Consider the following 27,146-nt stretch of genomic DNA (forward strand, 5'->3'; position numbering starts at 1 on the left):
CATGAGTTTCTTCTTTACTTGGCATTGACATCTGGGCTCCTTTTTTGTTATGCATGGATCTCTTCCAATTGATGTCCCTCATCTCCAAAAGTGCATCTTCCTAGTTGTAGAAAGTTCTACCATGCCTTCTTACATGGCTTGATTGTTTGGAAGTCCTTCCTTGACATGGGCAGCTTGTTCTCTACGTTTTACACTAGCATGGTTTTCTTTGTTTTATCTTTAGTACTGAGACCCCTTTCAAGACATCGGTCTATGTTCCTTCATGAACGTGGAGGCTCCTTTGAAAATGTGGCTCATTCCTCTTAGTCTGAGATGGCTTCTTTTACTGATGCTCTACCTCCATGGTGGATTTGATTGCTACAAATTTTTTGTTTTGGAGGCTTTGATTGCTTGGACGTAGGATTCACTCCCATTCCCTTGCCTATGATGTGAGCTACTTCTTCCTTGATTTGCGGCTACTCCTTCAGAAATAGATCCTACTCAAGATGGGGATATTGATCCCTTTATAAACTATAGAATTATCTCCCTTATTATCTTCCAACTACTCCTTTATATGGTGTGAATTGCTTCAGAAATTCTTCCATTTGAAACAAGTGCTATTATTAGGGTGCTCTTGGAGTATTTATGTTTCAGTCTTGGATCCTTAGCAATCTCCTTTGCCTTAGAAAGTTGGTCATTGGATCGACCCTTTCTTTTTTTATTTATCTTGTTTCGCAATTCATTTTCTTTTGTACAAATATTCCTCACAGTCTCTCCAACTGATAAGAAAAGTATTTTTATTTCATGATTGTGTTTCTTTTACCTCTTCTATATTTATATTCTGGAACCATTATTGCACCATCAAGATCAATAAAACTTTAGTAGTCATTTTTAATGTCATAGGAATAATTGCAACATTCTTTACATCCATGTCTTCTTTTGGAAAGCCCAAACTTTCTGATGTTTCAATTTCTGAATCTGAACAGTGTCTCTTCTTTTACTTTGAAAATCTGCTTTTACAGTCTGACACATCTTTCTCAATGAAGTCACTACAATTACTATTAGACATGCCTCTTTACTAAAAAATTTTAATAAAATAAAATCATTATGACCCATTTTAATCCTTTTGAAATTTCCACAATGTTCTATTACTTTGATAAGATTAGTCAGGCCCCAAAGTGGGTCTGGCTAAAAAAAAATTCACTTTTAGACAACTGAACCTTCAGACTAGTCTACTAATCTATTGAACTGACTAGAATCACATTTGATCACTGATTGATCATTAAAAACTCATTTTATCACTTTCTGCTAAGTGTCACTTTTGTGCCAGGAGGTCTGTTGATTGGGCTTAAAAACTGACCCAAACACCTAGTCTAGCTTTGAAATTGAACACACTGATCCTCTGCTCAAAATACTTTTACTCTGTCAAATCTTGTCTCATGACGAATCTGAGGTCAAAATATATTTTTTTTCAAATTTTCCTTCTTAGAATCACCTGCAGATAAACATGTTAGAAAACTGAAAAGTACGTTTGGTTTGAGCTCTGAAAATTGGGCAAATGGGTACGTGAGATTCTAAAAATTGGGGCATTGGTATTTTTTCATGAGGAGAATACTATTGTGTAATTTGGGCTCATGACGAATCATAGGTCAAATTTGGCGAGCATCTGAAGTTGGCTAGCTAGATTTGCAGGACAGTGGACATCAGTAAAATATCATTTTTTACGAATGGAATAACCTTGGAAAAGTGTGAAGATGGATTTGTCAGGACTTGAAAACTGACACACTTGTAGTATTTTTAGAGGACAACATAGGGGTATAATCCATTTGACTTGACCAATAATTGATTATGAGATATGATGTCACAAATAGGGCTACCAATCAATCTGCAAATATCGACACCAGTAAAAAGATAGAAATTGTGTTTAGAATCATGTTTGAAAATTGATCAAACAGATTCGTCATAAGTTGAAACTTGAAACATGACAAGTCTCTAACCTCTACAATGCAATGCAAAATAAATTTCAGCATTTCAATCAACTAGTCAAAAGTTACAACATGTTAAACAAGGCTTCCCAGAATTATGTGCAATGTGCATCAACATGACAAATTTAAACGACCAACTTTGAGGGATTCAAAACCTAGTCAAATGGGCTTGAAATGACTTGAAATCTGAAACATAGGCTCTCAAGTATGGATAGTAGATACTCCCAAAGTGGCAGGTTATGACACATTTCTAGGTTCAAGATATTCAATGGAAAACATAGCCTCTTGTCGCTATTTGATACTTATGGTAAAATGCAGATTTGGAACTAGCTCAAAACAGGACTACACCAAACAGCTCAGAATGATGTTTTAACTTCATGGAATAGGTAGACAGGCTAAATGGAGGGTGTTAGAAACATTAAACACCTTACAGGGCTCAAAAGTACAGCCAAGTACAATCTCATTTAAAAGTGTTTATAGGACCAAATTTTCTCAATGGTGCTCAAAATTGACCATGCAATTTTTAGCGCCAACACAAGCTTTGGTAATCATTGAGAAAGATGAAATTGAAGTGAAAATAGGTCAGGAAGCAAGTCTTGTACCTACCAAAAAATCACAATCTCAAACTCAAAAAGAGAAGGAATAGATTGAAGAGTTAGGGTTGGCTACTAAACTATAGAAGTAGATAGCATTACAAACACAATTCACATTGCTAGTATCTACATCTCCTATTAGTAGCCAAACTCTTCAAACACTGATTATACAAGACACCCCCTATAAATATTAAGGCCAAGCTCCAACACACCCCTTAGTGTTGATACTACATCATATGGTGATGTAAGTCTTGATGAAGTGATTAAGCTACCTAACTTTAATCTTACAAAAATCAATATAAAAGAAATGTATATTTTGCAAGAAGCTCTATAAAGAAAGAAGAGGCTCGAAATTTGAGGAGGGAACACAAGAAAAAGAAAGTTCTACATGATATCAAGGATATACTCATTGATTCTTTCAATCTCCCAAAACCAAATTATAATTAGCATATCATAGAGAAACTTGTCACCATTATGGACAAGATCAATGATGCAGAACTGAACTCAAATGTCAAATGACTTGAATGGTCTAAAGGAAATCCCATACAAAGATACTAGAAAAGGTATCAAGTGCTATTGCACTTAGATTGGTTGACATAGCACCCAAAATGGAAAGTGTCAAGATAGTGTTAGAGAATATCTTCTCTCTATACACCAAACTATGTAATGTGGAAAATTTCATACATGAGACACATAGGGATATTGACCAATTGCAAGGAGATCTACAACACACATTTAACACTTTAAAGTTATCTCTTGGTCAAAGTCAAGTGCATTTATAGAGGCTATTATCCACTCAAGGTAGGCTTGTTGAGTTGCAATCACAAGATGCTAATGTTTGGTCTACCTTGATCAGTATCCAATACATGTTGACTCCACACATGGAAGTGTTGCATAAGGAACTAGCCTGTGCAGAGACATTGATGAAGAAAGATTTGCATCTTTCAACTCATAATGGCTTTGTAAGAATTTTCCTTAGGAAAAAATGATGCCAAGATCAAGAAGCTCAAGAAAAAAACACAATATGGAACAAATGATATATAATAATAATAAAAATATCATAATACATTAATGTATAAGTACACTAGAAGCGCCTATATATAAAGGCCTCTAGAATGACTAGGAGTTATCAAAATGATAAGCCTCATGACTAAGCACATGTCCACCGAGAGTGAATTATCCTCAATTGAGCACAGGTTTTAGTGAAATGATGAGAGGATAAGCCTACATAGGTGTGTCATGTAAAATTATGTTATAGATGCCATGTGCTTAATTAGAGTGTGAACAACTATGTTGTCTACATAAAAACTCAATTGATTATGCAAAATCCAGTGTTGTAGACACCATGTGGTAAAATAGAGTTGCTAACTCTTGTGTTATCAACATGACAACTTAAATGAGTTCACATACTCCTAGATGTCTAACCTAATAAATAATAAAATAATGCATTTATTCTAAGTAAACATAAGTAAAGTGTAAATAATAATTATTTACTCTAACACCCCCTTAAGTACAACTTAGGGGAATGCAATTAAGCTCACAAAAGCTATGATGAAAATGCATAATGGGTCTTGGCTACTAGACCATATTAGGTACCCAAGTACAAATGCAATGCTATATATTCAACGCAATGAAATGAAATGCAATCTCTTTGAAAATAGAGAAAGAGGGAAAACCTCATATGAAAAACCCTCCTCGAAAAAGAGAGAGAAGTACAATAAATAAGAGAAGAGTCATGTGACCCCCTGGTGAAAAGTCCCTCACCCCTTAGAGATCTTGCAAATGAAGACACTTGACCTCCATGAAGGGCTTGGTGAAGACGTCAGCTTTCTGCTACTCTATAGGACAATACTGCAATGCAATGACCTACTCATGAATCAACTCTCTGATGTAGTGCATATGAACCTCAATGTGTTTTTCCTACTAATGTTGAACTGGATGTTTTGAGACTTCAATAGCAACCCAATTATCATAATGGATGACTATGGGTCTAGGTAGATCAAAATAAAACTCCTTTAAAATCTAATGCAACCAAATAGCTTTTGTTTCCATAGTCACAGCTCCTTGATACTCAACCTCAGTCAATAAAAAAGAAATAGTGTTCTACTTTTTACTTTGCCAACAAATGGGGCTAGAACCAAGATGAAACATGTATCCTAAAGTAGACTTCCAAAAATAAAGATCCCCTACATAGTCTGAGTTTGTATAACCCATTAACTATAGTCCAGTACTAGTTGCATAACACATCCCATATGTATGTGTACCCTAGATATAGTGCACATTTTGTTTGGTTGCCTTCTAGTGAAGTTCATGTGGCTCTTACATGAAGTGAGAAACCATGTCAACTACAAATGAGGATGTTAGGGCATGTATGTGTTAAGTAGATTAGGCTTCCAACCAAATACCCATACAAAGTAGCATCAACAAGTGGAGAGGAACACTTTGCTTCTAACTTAACACCTGAAAGAAAGGGAATAGGTGCAGCCTTGCAATCACTCATGTGAAATTGATAAAGTAGATCAAGAGAATACTTGGGTTGTGATAATGTGATCCCTGATGAAGATTGATGTATCTTGATACCAAGCAAATAATAAAGTAGACCCAAGTCTGTCATCAAAAACCTATCTTGGAAAGTAGCCTTGCTTACCTAATATAGCCCCCAATCCCCCCTATCTATATATGGTCAATGATTGGATTGGGATCATCCCTAGATTAGATTGAAATTTATGGTGTAGATTGCTTTTATTAAATCAACTTGATGGTTCCCTAGATCAGATTATTTTCCCTGTCAGGTCATCAATTTGAACTGGTTCATCATTTCAGTCAACCATGAATATGGAAGCATAATTGCAAAATGATGATCAAGTCATCAACATAAATCACAAGTAGAAAATGAGAATCATCCCTCTAAAGAATGTAGACATTCAAATCAAAATGACATCTGGTGAACCCTACTAAGAGAAGGAAAGAATCCATCTTGGCATACCAAGCTCTTGGAGCTTATTTAAGTCCATAGATAGACTTTTTCACTTTACAAACCAAGGTAGCATCCTAAATTAACTCTTGTGGTTGCTCCATATAAATCTCCTCATGAAGATCACCATTCAAGAATGCACTTTTCACATCCATCTAATGAACAACCCATTTGTGAGTTGTTTCTATAGCTAGTGTCAAACGAATGGAGTTAATTTTTACAATTGATGCAAAGGTCTTAATGTAATCAATGCCAAGTACTTGAGTAAAACCTTTTGCAACAAGTCTAGCCTTATACTTATCAACACTTCCATCTATTGTGAACATGGTCTAATAAATCCAATTACACCAAACCAATTTTATTCCCTTAGGAATAGAGACTAAGTCCCATGTATATTTTATCATAAGAGAATTATAGTCTTCCTCCATTGCTCTATCCCATTCTAGAATACCTGATGCTTCTTTGAATGATTGTGGATCAGAAGCAACTACAATATAAGCATGTGGGAGTGAGTTATGATGTGATCTTGTCCTCCTAGTATATGAAGGATTCCCTACTAATGGTCTTTTTGCATCCAATGTCAGCTAAACCCATTTAGGTCTAGTGTAAGAAGATGTAGAAGGTACATCCTCAACCTCTACTAGTTGATGCCTCTATTTAGGTCATGGATGAACATCTTCCAATTCACTATCATTACTATCACTCTCTTCAATGAAGGAGGAAGAAGGGGGAATTAAAGAAGTAAAGCTTGGAAAATTTTCTTTAAAGTGTACACTCCTCTCATAGAATATGTCATGTGTTTCTAGATCCATCAACTTGTAGGCTTTATGTGAGTCTACCTATCCAAAAAAGATGCAAGGCTTGCTTTGATCTTCCAATGCCTTGCATTTTTGTGGAGGTATTCTAACCCATGTTGGAGAACCAAGGACTTTGAAGTGCATAATAGAAGGTTTCCTACTTTTCCAAGCTTCAAACAAAGTTATACCATCCAAAAGCTTTATGAGGACTCCTATTATGGATATAGTTAGCACAATTCATTGCTTCAGCCCAAAAGACTTGATCAAGAGACTTATCTAGTAACATGCAAGTGGTCATCTCCTTGAGGGTTCTATTCTTCCTTTCAGCAACACAATTCTATTGTTGCATGTATGGCACTGAATGCTAAAGGTCAATTCCCTCTTGAGTACAAAATTTTATTAGTCTTGAGTTCACATACTCGCCCCTATTGTCTATTCGAAGAACTTTGATGGATTTTTATAACTGCTTTTCCACCTGAGCCTTGAAGCTAAGAAATTTGTAAAATAGTTCACTCTTATGAGCGATGAAGAAGACCCAAGTAAAGCGAGAGTAGTCATCTATGAAGGTGAGTGCATAGAAGGACTTGCTAAAAGATTGCACTGGAAATGGGCCTGCCCCATCATTATGAACCAATTTAAGAACACATTGTGCTCTCCAAGACTTCCCCTTGTCAAACATTTTTTCTAGGTGTTTCCCAAGTGAGAAAGCTCAACAAACACCTTCTAAAAATTGTACTTGAGGTAGACCATGAGCCATTTTCTTGCTACTAAGTCAATGAAGATATTTGTAGTTGAGATGTCACCACAGTTTTCTTTTTTTATTTGAATGCATTAACAAGGCTTGCACATTTTATTTAGGCACAAAAGAAGAGAAAGTGTAAAGCCTTGAATTATGATTTGCTTCACCTATTGCAATAATAGAGTCAGCCTTGATACTTTTCACTACCACTGAGTCTAGAACAAATTCAACTCTATTTCCACCTCCATAGTGAGTGATTTGGTAGACTCAAAGAAGGTTGGAGCTAAGATTAGGAACATAGAGAATATCCTTGAATGCTCCATTGTCAATCTCAACCTCACCTTTTCCTTCAAATTTCACTTTAGTATCATCTCTTACAAATATGTGACATACCTCTAAATGTTTCATTGAGGAAAAATCTCTCTTTGAAGCACCCATATGATGTGTGGCACCTGAGTCAATGATCTATTCTCCCTGACTAGTAGTGTTTGTGAGTAAAGCATGCCCTTTGCCCTTAGAATATGAAGATGAAGATCCTTTCTCTTTATAAGCATTAGGTAATGAAACTTTTTGTTTCTTCATGATGTTCTTTAATTCATCAATTTTCTTGTGATAACACTGATGTTCATCATGACCCATCTTCTTACAATAGACACACTTCTTTTCTTGATTAGTGTCCCCCGTTTTTTTGGTATTAAGAGAAGAATTGCCTTGTTGATTTGATTATGGTGTTGACTATTATGTTTCCCCTTGTTTTTTATTCTTTCATTATTCTTTTTGCCCTTTCCTTTATTTGAACTTTCACTAGTTGAATTTTTAGAATCCTCATTATTAGCCACCAATTCCTTAGACTTTGAAGACTTGAGAATCCCCATTGTTATCAAATTAGCTTTTTCATCTGCTAATAGTTGAGCATAATCATCAAAATAGAGTTTTTGATAAGATGACCCTAAAGTAGCCTTTGTAGTGTTGGAAGAAGAGACAAACATGGAGTAGTTAGCTAGCAACTTATTATGAATGAGATAAACTAACCTATAATCTTTAATAGGACTACCACAATCAGTAAGTTTTGTTCTCAACTCATTCAACTTAATGATAAAATCATGAATTGAATCAAAGCTCTTAGGATCTAGGGAGATAAGCTCACATTCAATTTTGTAGACATCCTCCTCAGTCGCTTTACCATATAGATTTTTGAGAGCATCCCAAGTTTCCTAGGATGTATTATACTTCATGATCTGATAGAGGGCCTTGTCTTCAACCCCTAGCCTAAGAATACTCAGGGCTTCCCTATCTACCTGATTCCAAGCATTGATATCACTTTGAGATACTTGATCACCTATTGGTTTAGGAAAGGAACCATCTACATTTTGAGAAATTTCTTCATGCATCAATTCACATCATTTTTTAACAGACCATGTGGCATAGTTATGTGGTGTTAATTTTGGAATCTTAAGATTTCCCATGATATAAGAAAGGAAAGATAATAGCAAGCATAGAGGAACACAACACCAAGAGACACCCTCCCTTTTTACTCAATAAAGAAACCCCCCAAATGAAAGGTTTTTGAACTTTATACTTAGTGTGATAACAATAGCCAATTTCCAATTTTGGCCTTAGTGGTCTTCTAATTTTTTTGTTTACAACCTTTTCTTAGAGGTCAAATCTGTAACTTTATAATGTAGCTTAGAAATACAACAATTCTGAAATTAGATCAAAGTATTACAATGCAAAAGAAGACTTATTTTTGAAAGTGGTAATTTAGTCCACATAATCCTATAATTTGATTGTAGATCTGGAAAGGAGATAAAAAAATATTCAATTTCAAAAAAAAAAAATGGAACTTGAAAATGTGTCCAAATGAGCCTATATGGAGAGTTTAAATTTGCAAGATGTAGGATTGGATAGGTATAGTCACCAAAAACTAAAAATTTTGACAAGTCTATGCAACAAAACACAAAAAATAATAGCACACTAAAAAATTTAGGAAATTCTACCCGAAACCAAAAAAAAAATCATCTGATTTGGAGTCTGAATGACTGAGATATGGCCTCCTAAAGTAAAACTATTAAATCAAAACTAAATATGGTGAGGGGTCTAATTAGAAAAACACTATGTTAAATTTGACTTCCAAATAGCCATTGTGGTAATGCAATCTAGCCTACTAATGATGGTCAAATGACTATCAATTTTAATGTTGTGAAATGCTTATGTTAGCAAAAATGGGTCTGCCTGGATAATGTGGTAGGCCATACAGATGATGTCACCTATATGGAGGGGTGATCAGGTAGATGACACCACATATAGAACTATTGATGTGGACTGTCATATTGCTTATGTGTCACTTACAGACATGTCAATTTTTTGATGTGGTTGAGGCACTAATTGGGCATCTATGTTGTGATGTGGGTAGGCTGAGCTATCAGACTACATGGAAAATCTAACATCACCGTAGGGTGAGTCACCATAGGCTATCCATGTGGAGGATGCATGGTGGCATGTGGAGAGGAGCTAGTAGATTTCACATGGTGGGGGCCTAAAAAAGTTTCTAGTAGGAGATGTGAACATCAATAATGCTAGATGTTTAACATCATTGGCAGAGGGAGTTTAAATGGCTAGTGAATGGGATCTCCAATGGGATTTTAGTCCCACATGCCTAGTATGTATGGTCAATTTTGTGTTAAAAAACACAAAGTCATGGGGGGTAAAACAAAATAAGGCTATTGTGGGTTTGAAAATGAATGCCAGAATGTTGAGTTGTAGTTGATTGTCAGTTGATATTGCCAAAATTTGTGGATTAAACTGTCAATATGTTGGTAATGGAATCCACTAGAATACCAAGGAATATTCTACTATGGGGATTGGGATTTAACCACCTAGTTCCTATAAAAAAAATTCTCTATAGGCTCTCTGATAGGCCAATTTTTTTTGAAAAAATAATCCAAAAATTGTACAGAAAATAAATACAAATCTAAAAAATAAATTATACAGATCTAAAAATGATCATACCAAATATGTAAATCGGGCCTTTAGGTACCAGTTTGCAAAAAAAAAAAATCCTCAATTTTGATTATAGCTTAAGGTAGGCAAAATTATAGTCAAAATTCACCAAATTGATGCTATGGATGCAATGGTGAGGTCTACTTTGGCTCTAGGCACTCCCAATGGCCACAAATTTGCCAGATTTGAAGAGGTAGCCCTCCAAGAGGTGAAGCAAGAATGGTATCCAATGGCTACGAAATGACACTCCCATGGCTTTGATACTAGGTAAGAATTTTCCTAAGGGAAAAATGATGCAAAGATCAAGAAGCTCAAAAATAAAGCACAATATGGACCGAATGATGTTTGATCATAATAACAAATAATAAATTAATGTACAGGTACACTAGAAGTGTTTGTATATAAAGACCTCTAGAATGACTAGGAATTATCAAATGATAAGCCTTATAGCTAAGCACATGCCCACCAAGAGTGGATTATCCTCCATTGAGCATAGGAGTTAGTGCGATGATGGGAGGATAAGCCTACATAGGTGTGTCACATAAAATTATGTTGTAGACACCATGTGCTAAAATAGTGTTGCTAACTCTTGTGTTGTCAACATGACAACTCATATGAGTGCATGTACTCCTAACAGACTTAGTGGCATTGCTTCCTAGCTAGATATTTGATTTCAATCACTAGAGGTAGCATGCAACAATAGGGATGCATCATTGAAGATAATTATAGATTTACACTATTTTTGGAAAAACATACTATAAGTGTACAAGCCAAATGACACAAGTGTCAAAAAGTGGAAATATAAAAATTTGAGAAAATGTTTTATCAAGGCAAATATCTACTTAGAGGGAGTATTAGAAGTAGAAGAACATAGAGAAATGAAATATTTACTTAGGGGGAGTTATGGAGTTATAAGGTATGATAGATCAGTCATCCATTTTGTAGAATTTTGAAGTTTTAAAATTTTATATATGAGAAAAGTAATGAAATATACATTGTTTGACTTATACATAGTAAAAATATATATGCCATGTCAAAGTGTTTTTACCACTCATGTCAAAGGGGGAGATTGTTAATCTCATATTGGTTTTGACATGGTAGTGACAAGACACTTAGTCATTATCTAGAAGAGTTACAATGCAAGCTGAGTGATCAAAGCATGCCAAGCATAAGTTTCTAGAAAATACATGCCAAGAAATTCAGAATTTAACCATAAAACATTTTCCATGTATCCATATCACAATCAATCATGTAAACTAAAATAGCTAACTACACATGTCAATCCATAGCATGAAACAAATAACACATGACACAATAATTAGTTTACCTAGAAACCCTCTAATGAGAAGGTAAATCTAAGGTGAGGATGGAACCCACAAAAGTTCACTATTGTAGCTGTAAAGTGTAGCCAATTATGGTTACAAGAAGTAGTATTATAAACTATGATCTACCCTGTGAGGGGTCTAGACTATTAAATGCTTACAAAGACTGTTAGGTCTCACCCTATCAAAGGATTTTTAACACCTTGTTAAAAGTGTGTCTTATTAAAGAACTTAACTTACAATAAAGTAGGCACTTGGTTAAGAGATTTACACAAGTCTATTAAGACTACTCTATTAGGATATTTACTATGTATCACCTATTAAAATGATTCAACACCATGATCCTTCAATTAGCACTTTGTTGCTAGATGTTAGATCTTATCTCTCCTAATGTCTCCTCTATCCTCTCTCTTCTTTCCTATATTCTCTCTAATTGATTCCTCAATTCATATCAATGTTATGACCTCCTTAGACACCGTGAATGATCTCTCTACACTTAGCATTCATTTCCTTCTACTTACATACATGCACACACTCTTTAGGGTTTTCCTCCTTATGTAGACATAGGTAGACTAAGGTTAGGTAGGAATCAATAACTGAGGTTGACCCATATTGCTATTTAACACATCCCTCAATTATTGGTTGTATGTACTACATAGGGATTTGTAATATACCTCCATACATATCTTCTAAAATTGTAAAAATATTGTTAAGTTGGCCCAAAAATGGTTTATATAGAATTTTATGCCATTACAAACAATTCACTCAGCACATGAAGTCTTTGATGCTAGACCATCACTATATCTTCAATACTATCACTCATCTTTTGAATGGCTTGGCATGCACTACTTTCTGAACACCTAAATCACTCAAATTACAATGTAATATTGATATATAATGACTAAGTGTATTGTCAGTAATTTGTCAAAAGAAAAATGAGATCAACAATCTCCCCCTTCGACATGAGTGGAAAAAATACATTATCATGCATATACACTCCTTATTATGAGAATAACTTAGATAATGTATATCTATGACTCTTCTCTTATGTAAAATGGATGAATAACTATCATACCTTATTTCTCCATTTTCTTCATTACTCCACCTAAGTAGATATTACATTTCTTTATCTGAATCTAATACTCCCACTGAGTAAATTTATTGTTCTCCTGCTATCCCCTTTACATTACTATACCCTTTTTTGACACTTATGTCTTGGGTGGTACAATTATAGTGTGTTTATCCAAAAAAAAATTATGGATCTCCATTATGATTTTCAACATTGCATCCCAATTGTTGTTGGCTACCTCTAGAGATTGGTATTGAATGTCTAGCTATGAAACAAGGTCAACTAAGCCATCATGAGTGGAAACATGACAATCTTACTTCATCAATGTCTCAAAATAGGCTAGTTCCTTATGCAATACTTCCATGTGTGGGGTCAACATAGATTGGATGCTAATTAAGGTAGCAGGAATGTTGGCATCTTGTGCTTTTAGCTTGGCAAGTCTACCTTGTGTGGATAGTGGTCTTTGAAAATGTGACTAACTTTAACTAGGAGATAGTTTTAAGTTATTACTTGTAATATTTAGACCTCCCTCCATTTGGTCAACATCCCTCCAGATCTCTTGTGTGCAAATATTCACATCACATAACTTGGTGTAAAGAGAGAAGATATTCTCCAACACCTTCTTCACACTCTCCATCTTGGTTATTAAATCAATCTATCGTAGTACAATGGCACGTTTCAAGTACAATATTGTGAAATTTTCTATTAGACCATTCTAAGAGTTTAGTATTTGAAACCAGGTCTTTATCACTAATCTTATCAACAATAATTACCAGTTTATCAATAATTGATTTGTCTTCGCTAGTAGTTGGAAGGCTAAAAGCATTAAGAAAGATATCTTTGATGTCATGAATCACTTTTTTTTTCTTATACTCCCTTCTTAGCAACTCTTGTTGTTTCTTCCTCTTTAGAGCTTCCTATAGAATGCTCATCTACTTAATGGTGATTCTATTGAGATCAAACTTTGGTAGTTCAGTCACCTCATCTAGGCTTACATCTCCATAAGATATTTCATCTAAGCTCCTTGACATTTTTGCACTTGGCCTTGATATCTACAAGGGTTTTTCATGAGTGCTTGTCCTTTGAAGACCTTGACTACTAGTAGGAGTAACAAAAAATGGTAAGGTAACTAAGTCTATATTGAAACATGTTCCTCTGGGGCATTTTTCACCTTCAACTCTTTAGACTTATCATCTTATCTCATCTCTTTCTATTGTACTTCACCTTGTGTTTGTGGAGTAGGTATAGGAATTGGTTCCTAACCTATTTTAACTTTTGTTCCATATTTCTCAACTATGGCTAACACTTTCTTAGTTGAAATGAGTGGCACCAGAGGCAATGAAACTTGTGTTACAATAGTAGCACTTTATTGTTTAGTGCTTTCACTTTTTTCTTATGTCTCTTTTACCTTTGTAGTTGGAGGGGGCACATTGGATGTGTAAATTTGTTTCTCCCCTATTGATGTCACTTCTATCTTTTCAATTTCATTTTTTCTCATCAATACAAGATTTGTGCATAATTGTGTTGCCATGATGGAATCCTTCAATATCTTCTTCAAATCATCATCAGTCAAAGGATTGATGTTCTAAGAAGAATTATTAGGAACATCCTTTATTTTTATTGAGCCATATTGACTCACTTGGTCTACATGTGGGGGAATTTTACTCAACACTTGAGCATCTTGTACATTCTATTCATCTTGCTACTCTTCTTCAGCTATAGCTTCTTTTGTTGCTTCTTCCTTAGTGCCTCCCACACTACCATCACTAACTAATACCTCTTACGCAATCTCTGCTACCTCTTTTTCATTTTTCTTAGGGTCTTGCATTTCTTGCTCACCCTTCTCTTTTATAGTAGGATTAAGTAACTTATAAATAGATTTCCAAATAGCTATTATTTTGGTTGCCACATCTTGTATGTTCTTCTTTAAAATAAGGAATTCTTGAAATTTGTGAGTAAATTTACCTTTGTGCAATTCCATAGCCTCATCAATCATTTTCTTGGGCTATTCAGCCATGATTTGGGCTAGATTAGTTTCTCTAATCTATCTTTTAGTTTGTAAATTAAATTGTCATTTTTGCTCAACTTGGTCATATATATTGTTGGGTAGTGAGTTGGAAATCTTAATGGGTTTTTTTTTAAATATATCCATCATCTCATATATGGATTCCTCTACCTTATTCATATCAATCTTCCTAACTTATCAAATTTAACATCTGTGAGTCTAATCAAATCTACATTATTCTTAATATTGTCACACAAGTTATCTAAGTCAAAGGAGGGACTATGGCTTACCACCTTGAATTGATTCATGTCATCAGAATCAATTAACTCCTCATCTAAATTAGGTTAAGGCTCTAACTTCTTCTTCAATCTCTTGTATGTTTGGTTAGTAGGCTCACTCAACTCCATTTTATTAGATGTCCTCTTGCCATTAGGCTTAGGAACTTATTTTTTTTGAATAGTGGCTGCCCTTGTGCTAGAGTTGGTAGTAGGTAATGCAAACTTCATCTATGTCTTCTTTATAGGATTTTTAAGTTTCTCCACTATTTTTCCTTTTTCCTTTCTCTTCTTCTTAGCTAGTTGAGGTGCTTCCTTGGCTTCTTCTCCATCAACAACTTATACAAATTAACTTTCTCATCTTCTCCTTTTCCTTGAGTGAGTGCCCATAGGGGTTGGTCTTATTCTTCCTTGTCATCATCATCTTCTTCTTCTTCTTCTTCATCTCCTTCACCAAATATTTCTTTCATCTTTTTCACAAGTTTGTTCTTCTTCCTAAGAACAATAGCTATTTTCAAGTCAATTGTAATCCTAGCCTTGGTTTCCTCATAGTTCCAAAATGAGGTGGCCCTCTTGTCAATATCTTCTACCAGTAGATCTATGATAGCTAAAGATGACTCATCTACATTTATCCAATATGGACTTAAAGAGATTAAGCCATCTGAACCTAGGTATAGCCACTTGCACATATGTGTGGTCAACATCCACTAAGAAATACACATCATCATAATGTTTCTCTACTAAGGATACATAGATCCTTATTCTATGTTTTATTTATTTCTTGAAATCATCAAAGTAACTTGTCATCGTTGAATCAAAATTATCACCTAGTTGCTCAATAAATTCTAAAATCTAAACTACAATTGACCTATTAGTCTTCTAAGAAACCATTCTAAAAGTTGGAAATGTGCTCTATATATAAAAGAATATGCAAACTAGTAAAGAATCAAAATTTTAAGAAGAACTCTTAGCTTTCCTTATGGCCTCCAAGATTTTGGATAGTTGTTGTAGTTGCAACTCGACAAGGTAATAGGAATGATCTCTCTTTACTATTTTGTGACCAAAATCTACAACCATGCAAGAAACACTATTTAGCTAGCTAGACTGAAAGAACTGAAAGAACTTTTGAGAAATCACTCTCAGTACAAAGAAAATTAAGAGATCTATGATTGTGTCAATTGACATCACTATTTTGTTCCATATTGCTCCTATATTCTTATCAATTGCCTCATTTTTATCACTTCACATGCTTTTAGGTCAGTCAAGGGTATGGTACCCTAATACTTGGTTAATGATCCTCTTTGTGAGCTTGATTGATCTATTCTCCAACAAGATGCAATTGTTATGAATGTGATTCGAAATAATTTATATCCATTCAATATTAAATACTTGAGGAAAATATAGGACATGTTCTAACCCTTTATGTTCAACGATTTTATACTCTTCCATCAAGATTTTTCTGTCACATAGTTTGTTGTATGAATCTATTATCTCCATATCACCTACTGTTCCTATCTTTCCTGTGTAGAAACACCTAACATCTTGAATCATGAGAACCCTTGGTGGAATCATCAACAACACACCAGACAGGTCTCCTTTATATGCTATTTTAGGTATTTCTTGGAAAGATGGTTGTCTTACATTGAAAACCTCCTTTCCCTCTTTTCTAACATTCATAGAAGAGGTGGCTACCATATTGACTAATTAGGGTTGATGAAAATCAAACAACATAACTCAACAATAGTTAAATACATTTCAATATGATGAATTATGTTGAGTAGTAGTTAAATATAGTTCATAAATGCTAGAATCTCCTGTATCATTTTCCTTCATGTTCTTGGTGCTCTCTCTGATCCCTGATGAATGTAAACAAGTCAAAAATTGACTATATAACCCTTGAAATTTGGAAATAAATGCTTAGTGCTTACATAGTTGTAAGCTCAACTACCATAGGACTTCTTAATCAATTAGCTTAAATAAGATCTCTAGTAGCTCAACAAACACTAACATAATTTTATCACTCAGTAACAACTAAAATTGTGTTTATGCTCATGAGTAACTATGAAACCTTCCATGCTCATAAACAACATAGAAAACAACAAAACTATATATTTCTTCCAGGTTCTAACCAATACATTGTCTCTTAATACATTCATATATTATCTTTTTAGATCTTAGATTCTTAAAACTAATGCATAATATAACTTTAAAATATTAGTCCCAAACATACCTTTTGATTGCCTAGTTGGAGGTGATGTGATCACCTGATCCATTAGATGAAGTGACATCATCTTGACTTTATGTGCTGCAATTTTCCTTCTTCTTCCATGTATTGTTCATCTATACTTTCTTCTTTTCAACATTGACCTTTTATTCACCTTTGTTGATTTCACTTCTTTGCATTGGTGACCTAGTTGGATAGTTTTTGTTGATATGACTAGTCTTCAAAAAAGTAAAGCATGTAATCTCATTCAACCATCTATTGTAGTTTTCTCTAAAATGTGTTCTAATGCATTTTTTAAGAATATGTCAATATTCTTGGCAATAGTGATAATTGTACCTTGTGTTATAACCCCAATATTAAGAATTTGCATTGTGATTTGTTTTGGTTAGTTTGTTTGATGTACACCTAGCCTTAGATTCACATTCATATACTTTGTGTCCATATTTCTAACAATTGTGGTAGTAACCTTCAAATATCTATGTTCTTAAGGTCTTGGTCCAACACTCATGTGCCTAATTTCCTTGTTTTTTGTACTTGTGACAATAACCATTGAATTTCATCTTAGGGTTTTGATTTGCATTATTTCTCATGCAAAATGTTCTATATGATCTAGCTTTCCATATTTATGAAAAGTGGTTTTGTAGTTCTTACCTTTTTTATTCCTTTTCTCACCACTTTTTGATGATTCTCCTTCCTCAGTGCTAGTGTATCCCAATCCAACAATATCATTGTTAGGTCTTGGAGACTTCATCACTTTCTCAAAGTATCTAATGGCTTTACTAGGTTTGTTGAATCCTTCAAAAAATTCCTTCTCTTTTCCAAGTTCATTCCTTATTTTCTCATTTTATAACTTTAGGGTTGTGATTTCAATGTCCTTTCCATTCAATTCATGGTTTATAAGGATCAACTAATTCATTGTATCTAGTTGCATGTTAGAAAGCTTTTGCACATCTGATGTCTTCTCTTCAAGTCTATTTTTTTTAGTGTCCTTTTACCATCTTCAATCATGAATTTTTCTTCCTCAACTTTCTTTTTCTATTTAGTCACCTCACATAGCAATGCTGATTGGACTTTTTATTCTATCTTAAGATTTCTAACCTCTTCAGTTAGGGCATTATTCTTTTCCATTAGATCTATAACTGTTGCATCAAAATCTCTTGAATTTCCATCATCAAATGATCTAGTAGTGTCTTCTTCTTGGTATTGAGTGTCATTTTGTTGAATATCTATCTCTCTCCTTCTCTTCAATGAACACTATACTTTATCTCTTTCTTTCTTGAGTTGGCGTAGGGCAAGCTACATTTCAATCTTTTGGTTCTTAATAGGCTTTCCCAACTTATAGAATTCCATCTTCAAGATATTACCTCCAAGCCATAAAACTTTAGTTTCTAGAGAACTAAGCTCTAATACTAATTTTTGGAAATAACAATGGGAAAGTGAATTTTGGGGGGGGGGGGGGGGGGGGGGGGTAAGTAAAACAACATTTCAACATTTAACCATAAAACATTCACCACACATCCATCTCATAATCAATCATGTAACCTAAAATAGCTAACTACACATGTCCATCCATAGCATGAAACAAATAACACATGACATAATAAATTTCTTACCTAGAAACCCTCCAAAGGGAAGGTAAAACTAAGTTGGGGATGACACCCACAAATCTTCACAACTACAACTATAAAGTGTAGCCAATTATGGTTACATGAAGTTTAATCATAAATTTTGATCCACCTTATGAGGGGTTTTCCTTGTTAAATGCTTACAAAAACTATTAAGCCTCACTCTATTAAAGGATTTTAACACCTTGCTAAAAGTGTGCCTTGTTAGAGGACTTAAACTTACAATAAAGTAAGCACTTAGTTAAGAGATTTACACAAGTTTTTTAAGGCTAGTTTGTTAGGAAATTTACTCTGTATCACCTATTAAAATTATTTAGCACCATGATCCTTTGGTTAGCACTCTGTTGCTAGATGTCAGATCTTTTGTTTCTTGATGTATACTTGATCCTTCTGATTAGATATGTCTCCTTTGTCCTCTCTCTTCTTTCCTTTTTTCTCTATAATTAATTCTGCAATTCATATCACTATTATGACCTCCTTAGACACCATGAATTCTCTCTCTTTACTTAGCATTCATCTCCTTCTCCTTACAAATGCACACAAAAACACAAAATCTTTATGGTTTTCCTCCTTAAGTAGACATAGGTAGACAAAGGTTAGAAATGAATCAATGGTTAAGGTTGATCAATATTGCCACTTAAAATATCCCTCATTTGATTGGTTGTATGTACTACATAAGGGTTCATAACATACCTCCATACATATCTTCTAGAATCATAAAACAATAATTAACGTTTCTCAAAAATGGTTTACATAGAAATTTATGCCATTACCAAAATTGTTCACTCGACACTTGAAGTCTTGGATGCTTGGCCCTCACTATATCTTCGATGTTGTCACTCGAATTTTGAATGGCTTGACATGCACTATTTGCTCGACACACGAATCAATTGACTTGCACTATAATATGGATTAATAATCACTAAGTGTGTTGTCACTCATTTATCAAAACCAAAATGAGATCAATGCTACAATGGGAATTTTATTATTTAGACATTGACAAGATAATATGATTATTTATTCATAACCCAAGTGTAGTAGATAATCATACTAAAGCCAAGAATAATTGATCTAATAAAGACCATATACATAGTCTTGAATGAGAAAAAGAGAAGAAGATTAAGGAACTTGAAATTTATGTTGAGTGATACTAGAGTTGACTAAGAAATAGTCTAAGCCACGAAAAATATAGTGTCGATCAAGCATTATTATTGAGTGAGTATTAAAAAGTATGTTGGATAGAATAATTAGTATAGACTAAGTAATTTAGTGATGATTGAGTGTCAAAACCCAGTGTTAACCTAAGGAAACCATTTGATAGCTCACAAGGAAACCTTCTTTTCTAGCAAACATAATTAAATTCTTGAGATATGGAACATGTGTTTAAGATAAGGATGGATGATCTAGAACATTCAAGGGAAACCTTGTTTAAGTGTTTCTATACATGAATTCAAGGAGAAGCTTAAAGAAGCTTCTAGAAGAGAAAAGAGGAAAAGAAAAGGTGTAAGAATTCATTATATATGTTTAATCTAATCAAAACCCTAAGATCTACGATGATGTTGAAGAGAAAAAAAATTAGAATTACCTATTTAAGGAGGTACAAGGGCTAAAATTGAAGAGGTTAGTAGAGCTAGTGAAGACATTTAGTTGATTGTAAAATTTGAGTACAAGGATGAAAAATTAAGTTTTGAGGTGAAGAATGATTTCTTAAAGGATTTCCAAGCAAATTAACAATGTAGATGTTGATGGATGCCAATCCACAAGTCAACTATTCAACCAAATTGTGATCTATATTTGCAAAGTAAGTTTTACTTGTTAGATCAACCTATTGTTACTTTCTTACCATTGTATTAGCATTTAAATCCTTTAATCAAGGTTGAACTAATAGACATATTTAAATCCTTTAATCAATGCAAAATTCTAATAGAACACTCTTAAGCCCTCTAACAAGACCACTCCTAATAGGGTGATTAACTTCTTTAACAAGATCATATTTAACACTATATTTTGTAACCTTTAATAGGGTTGAATCCTAATAGAGCTCACTTTAGAAGAGTAAAAAATTGGTGACATGTTACTGGTAGTTTTTCTCAAATTTGGTTGCCACATTAAATTCTAGTGTCATACTTGTGTGAATGTTATCTAAGATGTTTTACTATTAATGTTCTACATCCTCCAAGTCTGTTAGTATTAGGACAATAGACTGCAAGTTTATGTTACCATTTATTTTCTATAGAGACTAAGCTAGAAAATATTTAAATATAAAGTATTTAAAGTGATTAAAATTTTAATTGATACATTTGAGCCTAAGGATAACTGGTTCACCCCCCTCTTAGTTATTCTAAATCATTCTAAAAATTGGCATCACGAAATTGGTACTTGAAGCTAAAGATTAAGATGTACAAAAAGAAGGTGCCATGGTTGAAAAAAGAGAACTTCCCTACATGAAATTTTTTGATGAAGTTTCATCTGGAAGGAATTAGAGATGGTGCAATACACTATGTGGAAAATTCATTTGTAGAGATAACAAGACCTCTAATAGCTCAATAGATGAAAGAGAAGAAAGAGCACAATCAAACTATGTTGGAGATTGCATCAACCCTAACATACACTGATTTTGAAAACATAAAAGAATGCACTACTACTAAGAAAATTTTAGATATACTACAAAATATCTATGAAGGTGACACAAATATTTAGAAAGTAAAATCAAAAAGTTTGAGGAAAACTTGCTGCAATGAGAATGATAGAAGGAGAGACCTTTTCTCAGTACTATGGATGAGTCAAAGAAGTGGTAAATCCTATAAGAGGATCAAATGGACATATTGATGATGAAATTGTGATCACCAAGGTATTGAGAACCCTACTTCCTATTTATGCTATTAGAGTTATTACAATACACTTGAAGTAAGATGTACACCTAGTAACAATTTGACATTGGAAGGATTATTGCTTTTGAATTATTAAAATTGAATATACTATCAAATCTCAATTTCTATATTAGTAAGAAAGGAAAAGGAAAGTGTGTGAATAGTGACAATGATGTCTCTGATGATGAGCTTGATGAGATTGAAACATTGATGGCTAGAAGACTTCCAAGAGGAAGAGGAAAATACAAAGGTAAAATTCCTATATTATGTTTTTCATGTAACAAAGTTGGTCATATTGTCATAAGATGTCCTAATAGAGAAGTTAACGATGAGAGAAGAGAAAGAAAGTACAAAGGAAGAAGAGATGGCATGAGACAATAGGAGAAACAAGGAATACACATACAAAGATAAGAAATATGGTTATATTGCTAAAGAAAAAATTGATAATGAGCCTGATAGTAATGATGATGAAATTTTCTATATTGTTATGAAAGAAGATTTTGATGAAGATGAGAAATTTTCATTAATTTCATATGTGAGTAAAGCTGATAGATGGAAAATTGATAGTGACTACTCACATCACATGATTGGTGATAAAAGAAAGTTTAAAACCATGGAACAATACAAAGATAGTTGTGTTAAGTTTGGTAACGATGCACTATGTCTTTTGAAAGGTAAATGATCAATACAATTGATAGATAAGATCAAGTGTGATAATGTTTATTGGGCTAAAGGACTTAACTATAATTTATTGAGTGTTCAACAGTTGAAAAAATAAGGATATAAATTTTAATTTCATCATAGGAAGGCAAAGATATTTGATGCTACTCATGAAATAATTGAAAGTGGAGAGAAGATAAGAGGTAACTTTTTGTATCTATATTTATTTGATGAGGCATGATTTTTTGCACAATATGATGATCTACGGTTATGACATAAGAGGTTGTGTCATGTGAACTTTGATAATTTAGTAAGAATTAGTAAGATGAAAAGAGTAAGAGGACTACCAAGATTTAAGAAGCCCAATAATGTTATGTGTAAACAACGCCAATTGGGAAAAATGACAAAGTCTAGTTTCAAGAGCAAAACCTATACATGTAATGATATTATGGAGACAAATACTTCATTCTATTTGTTGATGACTACTCTAGAATGATGACCATAATATTTCTAAAAGAAAAATATGATACTTTTCAATTGTTTAAGTGGTATTTGGCTAGAGTTGAAAAGGAAATAGGTAAAAGTCTAAAGCTCGTGAGATCTCATAGAGGGGGAGAGTTTATTTGTAATGAATTCAACATATTTTACAATGATAGAGGAATCAAAAGGGATATGTTAGTACCTAGGGCCCCTCCTCAAAATGGAATAGATGAAAGGAGGAATAGACAATAATAGATTGTTCTAGAACACTAATAATGGAGAATAATGTGTCACAAAAATACCAAAGAGAAGTTGCAAGGACAACAATCTATACTTTGAACTAAGTATAACTCAAGAAAGGTACAAACATCAGACCCTTTTAGTTATGGTATGGGTATGCACCTAATGTGAAATATTTTTATTTTTTTGGAAAAAAATGTTATATACTAAAGGAAAATAGGAATGAAAAACTTGATGCTAAAAGTGATGAAGGCATATTCTTAGGATATTCCACTAAGATAATATATAAGTGTTTGAACTCTAACACTAACAAAGTTGTAGAAAGTGAAAATGTGAAAGTAATGAATACATAGAAAAGAATGGAGTTGAATGCAAGAAAAATCCTAAATATTACAACACATTCACATATGCCAATGAATGTGTTTCTTGCACCTTATGTGAATCTACCAAGAAACAATAAACTATGAACATCAAGCCACAATAGTAGGCTATTGAAGAATAAATTATAGGTGTTGATTGTCAGTAAAATGATGCTGAGATAGATGAGGGTATGTGCAGGATCACAATGAACCATAAAGTGGCAACAAAAAAAAAATCTTTTTTCATTTGAATTTGATGAAATAAAAAAAGGGTTCTTAAGAAAGTTATCATCTTTATATTGATATGATTATTGTCAAATTATGAGTTTAGTAAGTAGTATTACTTATTTTCTAAAGGAATTACTTATAAAGTGTTGATTTAAGTATTTATTGAAAATATTTATAACTTTAAAATGGTATAACCTTCTCAAAATTTTACTTTTATATAGTTTTGAATGAGTTAAGATGGTTGGACACGAGTGTTTTTATTCTACAAATAATTGTAGAAGAAATTTTAAAATTAATTATTTCTTGGAATAAACATACAAAAAAATTAAAATCTCATCTATGTATGAGTCTACATTTTATATCTAGAATATTAAACAAATATTATCATTTGATTGTGATTAAGGTGGTTAGACATAATCCTACTTATTTTTCTTGATCATATTTGTACTTTTGTATTGAAATTCAAAATTTTGACCGATTCATCTTAATTTTTTAAAAGAAAAGGGCTAGTATTTTAGAAACTACATTCAATTTACTACAAATTCTATTGTTACACATTTTTGATATAAAGTTCCTAACTAATTGAAGATTTCACATCAAGTTGACTAGCATTTATGTCTTGATTTTTTTCATTGCCACGTAAGGCCATAGTTTGGTCACCATGATCTTGCACAGACCCATGAAGAAGATCCCAAACACAAAGAAGATAGTGCAAAGAAACCAAAATAATAAGAAGAAATACAAAAATGAACTTGAGATCAATTTTCAAGTTGAATCTATAAAAGATGAAAGAAGAAAAGAACCTACATTAGAAAAGTATGTGAGAAGACATCATGCACATGAATAAATCATTGTAAACAAAGACTCTAGAGTTATGAGAAGGAAAACATTTAGAAGTGATACATGTTTACTTTCTGAATTTGAGCTTAAATCAGTAAAGGATGCGTAGGACAATGAAGATTGGATTCAAGCAATGAATGAAAAAATTGAAGAAATACAAAAGAGAAAAACTTGGTCACTAATAGCTAGACCCAAGGACAAGAATGTTATTGGAACCAAGTGGGTATTGAAGAATAAGATGAATGAGAAAGGATAAGTCACAAGGAAGAAAGATAGATTGGTATACAAAGGATATGCACAAGAAGAAGGTATTGAATATGGGGAAACATTTTACCTAGTTACAAGATTGGAAGGAGTTAGAACTCTACTTGCACATTCTTCTTATAAAGGATTTCAAGTATAATAGATGGATGTTAAATCTACATTTTTGAATAGAATACTGGAAGAAGAAGTTTACATTGAACAACTACAAGGATTTCATGTTGATCCCAAAAGAAGAACATGATATGTAAACTCCACAAAGCTTTCTATGGATTGCAACAAGCTCCTAGAGCATGGTATGAAAGGTTTCATAATTATTTGGTAAAGATTAGCTTTTTTAAGAAAAATGATAATAGTAGTCTGTACTTGAAAACTAAAGGTGGTAAAGGGATATTATTAGCTAAAATATTTGTTGATGATATCATATTTGGAGGATAAGATGCATTATGAAAATCATTTGCAGATGGGATGAAGAATAATTTGAAATGCCTATGTTTGGGGAAATCAAATTCTTGTTAATTTACAAGTATATCAAATGAAGGTATCTACATTATTCAATAAAAATACATCAAAGAGATACTATTTTCTTGGGATGGAAGACTCAAGACCAGTCAACACACCTATGGCTACTAGACATAAGCTATCTAAGAATGATGATTCTACCGATGTGAATTAGGCATTATTTAAATCAATAATTGGAAAACTAAAATATGTTGTTCATGTTGATCTTAGATTGGTTTTGAAAAGTGAGTTTCAAAACACTTAAGCCATTTACTCAGTTCATGCCAAATTAGTAATACATATAGAGCACAACATGTAAATGTAAGACCATGCTAAATTGTAATAAGTGCCCAGTCACTTATGTGCCAAGTCACTCAGGTGTTGAGTAGATATCCCATGTCGAGTGATTTAGAAGCTAAGTAAATAGTGGATGCTGAGTAATGCAAGTGCCAAGTCACATTACACAAAACAATGCATGATGAGCATCAGAGACTTCATATGCCAAGTGATATAGTTTTGACATAATTATTTGTAATGCCACAGATAACTATGTAAACTATTTTTGAGCTAAGTTAAGGATAGATTATGATCTTTTGGAGATAAGGTTGACTCTATATTTGGATTCCCATGCAATTGCATGTAGAAAATTAGAAAATGGGAAGGTTTTGGCAGAAATATGGATGAATCTTAGCTATAGATTCATACCTAACCCTAAGCCACCTAAGTCTTCTAAAGGAGGATGAAGTCCTAAACTCTTTATGGAGAAAAAAATAGTGAATGATTGAATTGGAGGAGAAAACAAGAGAGTTTGCAGAGCATTCAAGGTAACATAGAAGAAAGAGTGAATTAAAAAATAAGTTCGAGAAGAATAGAGGATAGAGCAAAGGATACAACATTGAGACATTTGAGCATGAAGGACCAATTAGACATTGTGTAGAGGTGATCTATCATTAGGTAAGCAAGTACCAATCACATGATCTATGGTGAGATATTTTAATTGTAAGTTGAAGTCCTCCAACCAAGCACACTTCTAAAAAGGTGAGACATAACAGTCTTTGTAAGATTTTAATAGGGCAGACCATTCATAAGGTAGCCCAGTCTCATTTTTAACCAAGCATTTCCATTTCTTAAAAGTTTGAAATACATCAAGTTTTTTTCTAATGAAATAAATCCACACCTTTCTAGTTGCATCATCAATAAATGTAACATAATAATGAGAGCCTCCAAGGGAAGATACCTGAGCTAGTCCCCATACATCCATATGCACAAGCTCTGATTTCAACATTTTTTTTCCTTCAAGCTATTACAGTGTTGACCTCAAGTACACTACCATAACTATGCCCCCCCACTAGTGTCCTACTATTCTAATGGTGGCCTAATCATAATAAGTAGTATTTAATGAATTTTTGTTTCATCCCTTTGCAAGTTAGTAGTCTTTACAAAGCTCACTCTCTTTTGTTTTCCATACACACAACTTTCATAGAAATCCATATTAACACATTTTAGACCTGGTAAAACTTTCTTTGAATGAAGTACTTTCATACCTTTCTCACTAATGTGCCCAAGTCTATTGTGCCATAGCACTATATTAGAATCTATAGTAGTTATTTGTTCTCCCTACTCAACTACAACAATCATTTCTAAACATTCATTTTTCTCTAAAACAATTAAAGTAGAAGGAACAATATGACTTGTACAAAGATATAAGGTGCCTACTTTCACACATTTTACTACTACAAGGGAATTTTTTGAAACCTTCCAATTTTTATCATTAAAAGTAACTACACAACCCTTATCACCGAGTTGCCCTACTGAAATTAAATTCATACTCAACCTTGGAACATCTCTTACCTCATGTAGTAGCCAATGATTCCCATTCTGCAACTTAATCTTAATTTTTCCCTTTCCAACAATCTGACAGGGTTCATTATCCCCCAAATAAACAAGCCCAAAATCTCCTTGTACAAAATCAATTAAATAACCTCGATGAGGTGTACCATGAAATGAAGCACTAGAATCTATAACCCATGAATCATCAACACTTTCTAAAGATAGAAGCAAAGCATCCTCTTCGGATTTGTTACTTACCACATTTGCCTCCTTATCTCCATCTGGTTTAT

The sequence above is a fragment of the Cupressus sempervirens genome, chromosome 8 (genome assembly GCF_028749045.1).
Source record: "Cupressus sempervirens isolate cs-2001-9-10 chromosome 8, ASM2874904v1, whole genome shotgun sequence".
Classification (NCBI taxonomy): Eukaryota; Viridiplantae; Streptophyta; class Pinopsida; order Cupressales; family Cupressaceae; genus Cupressus; species Cupressus sempervirens.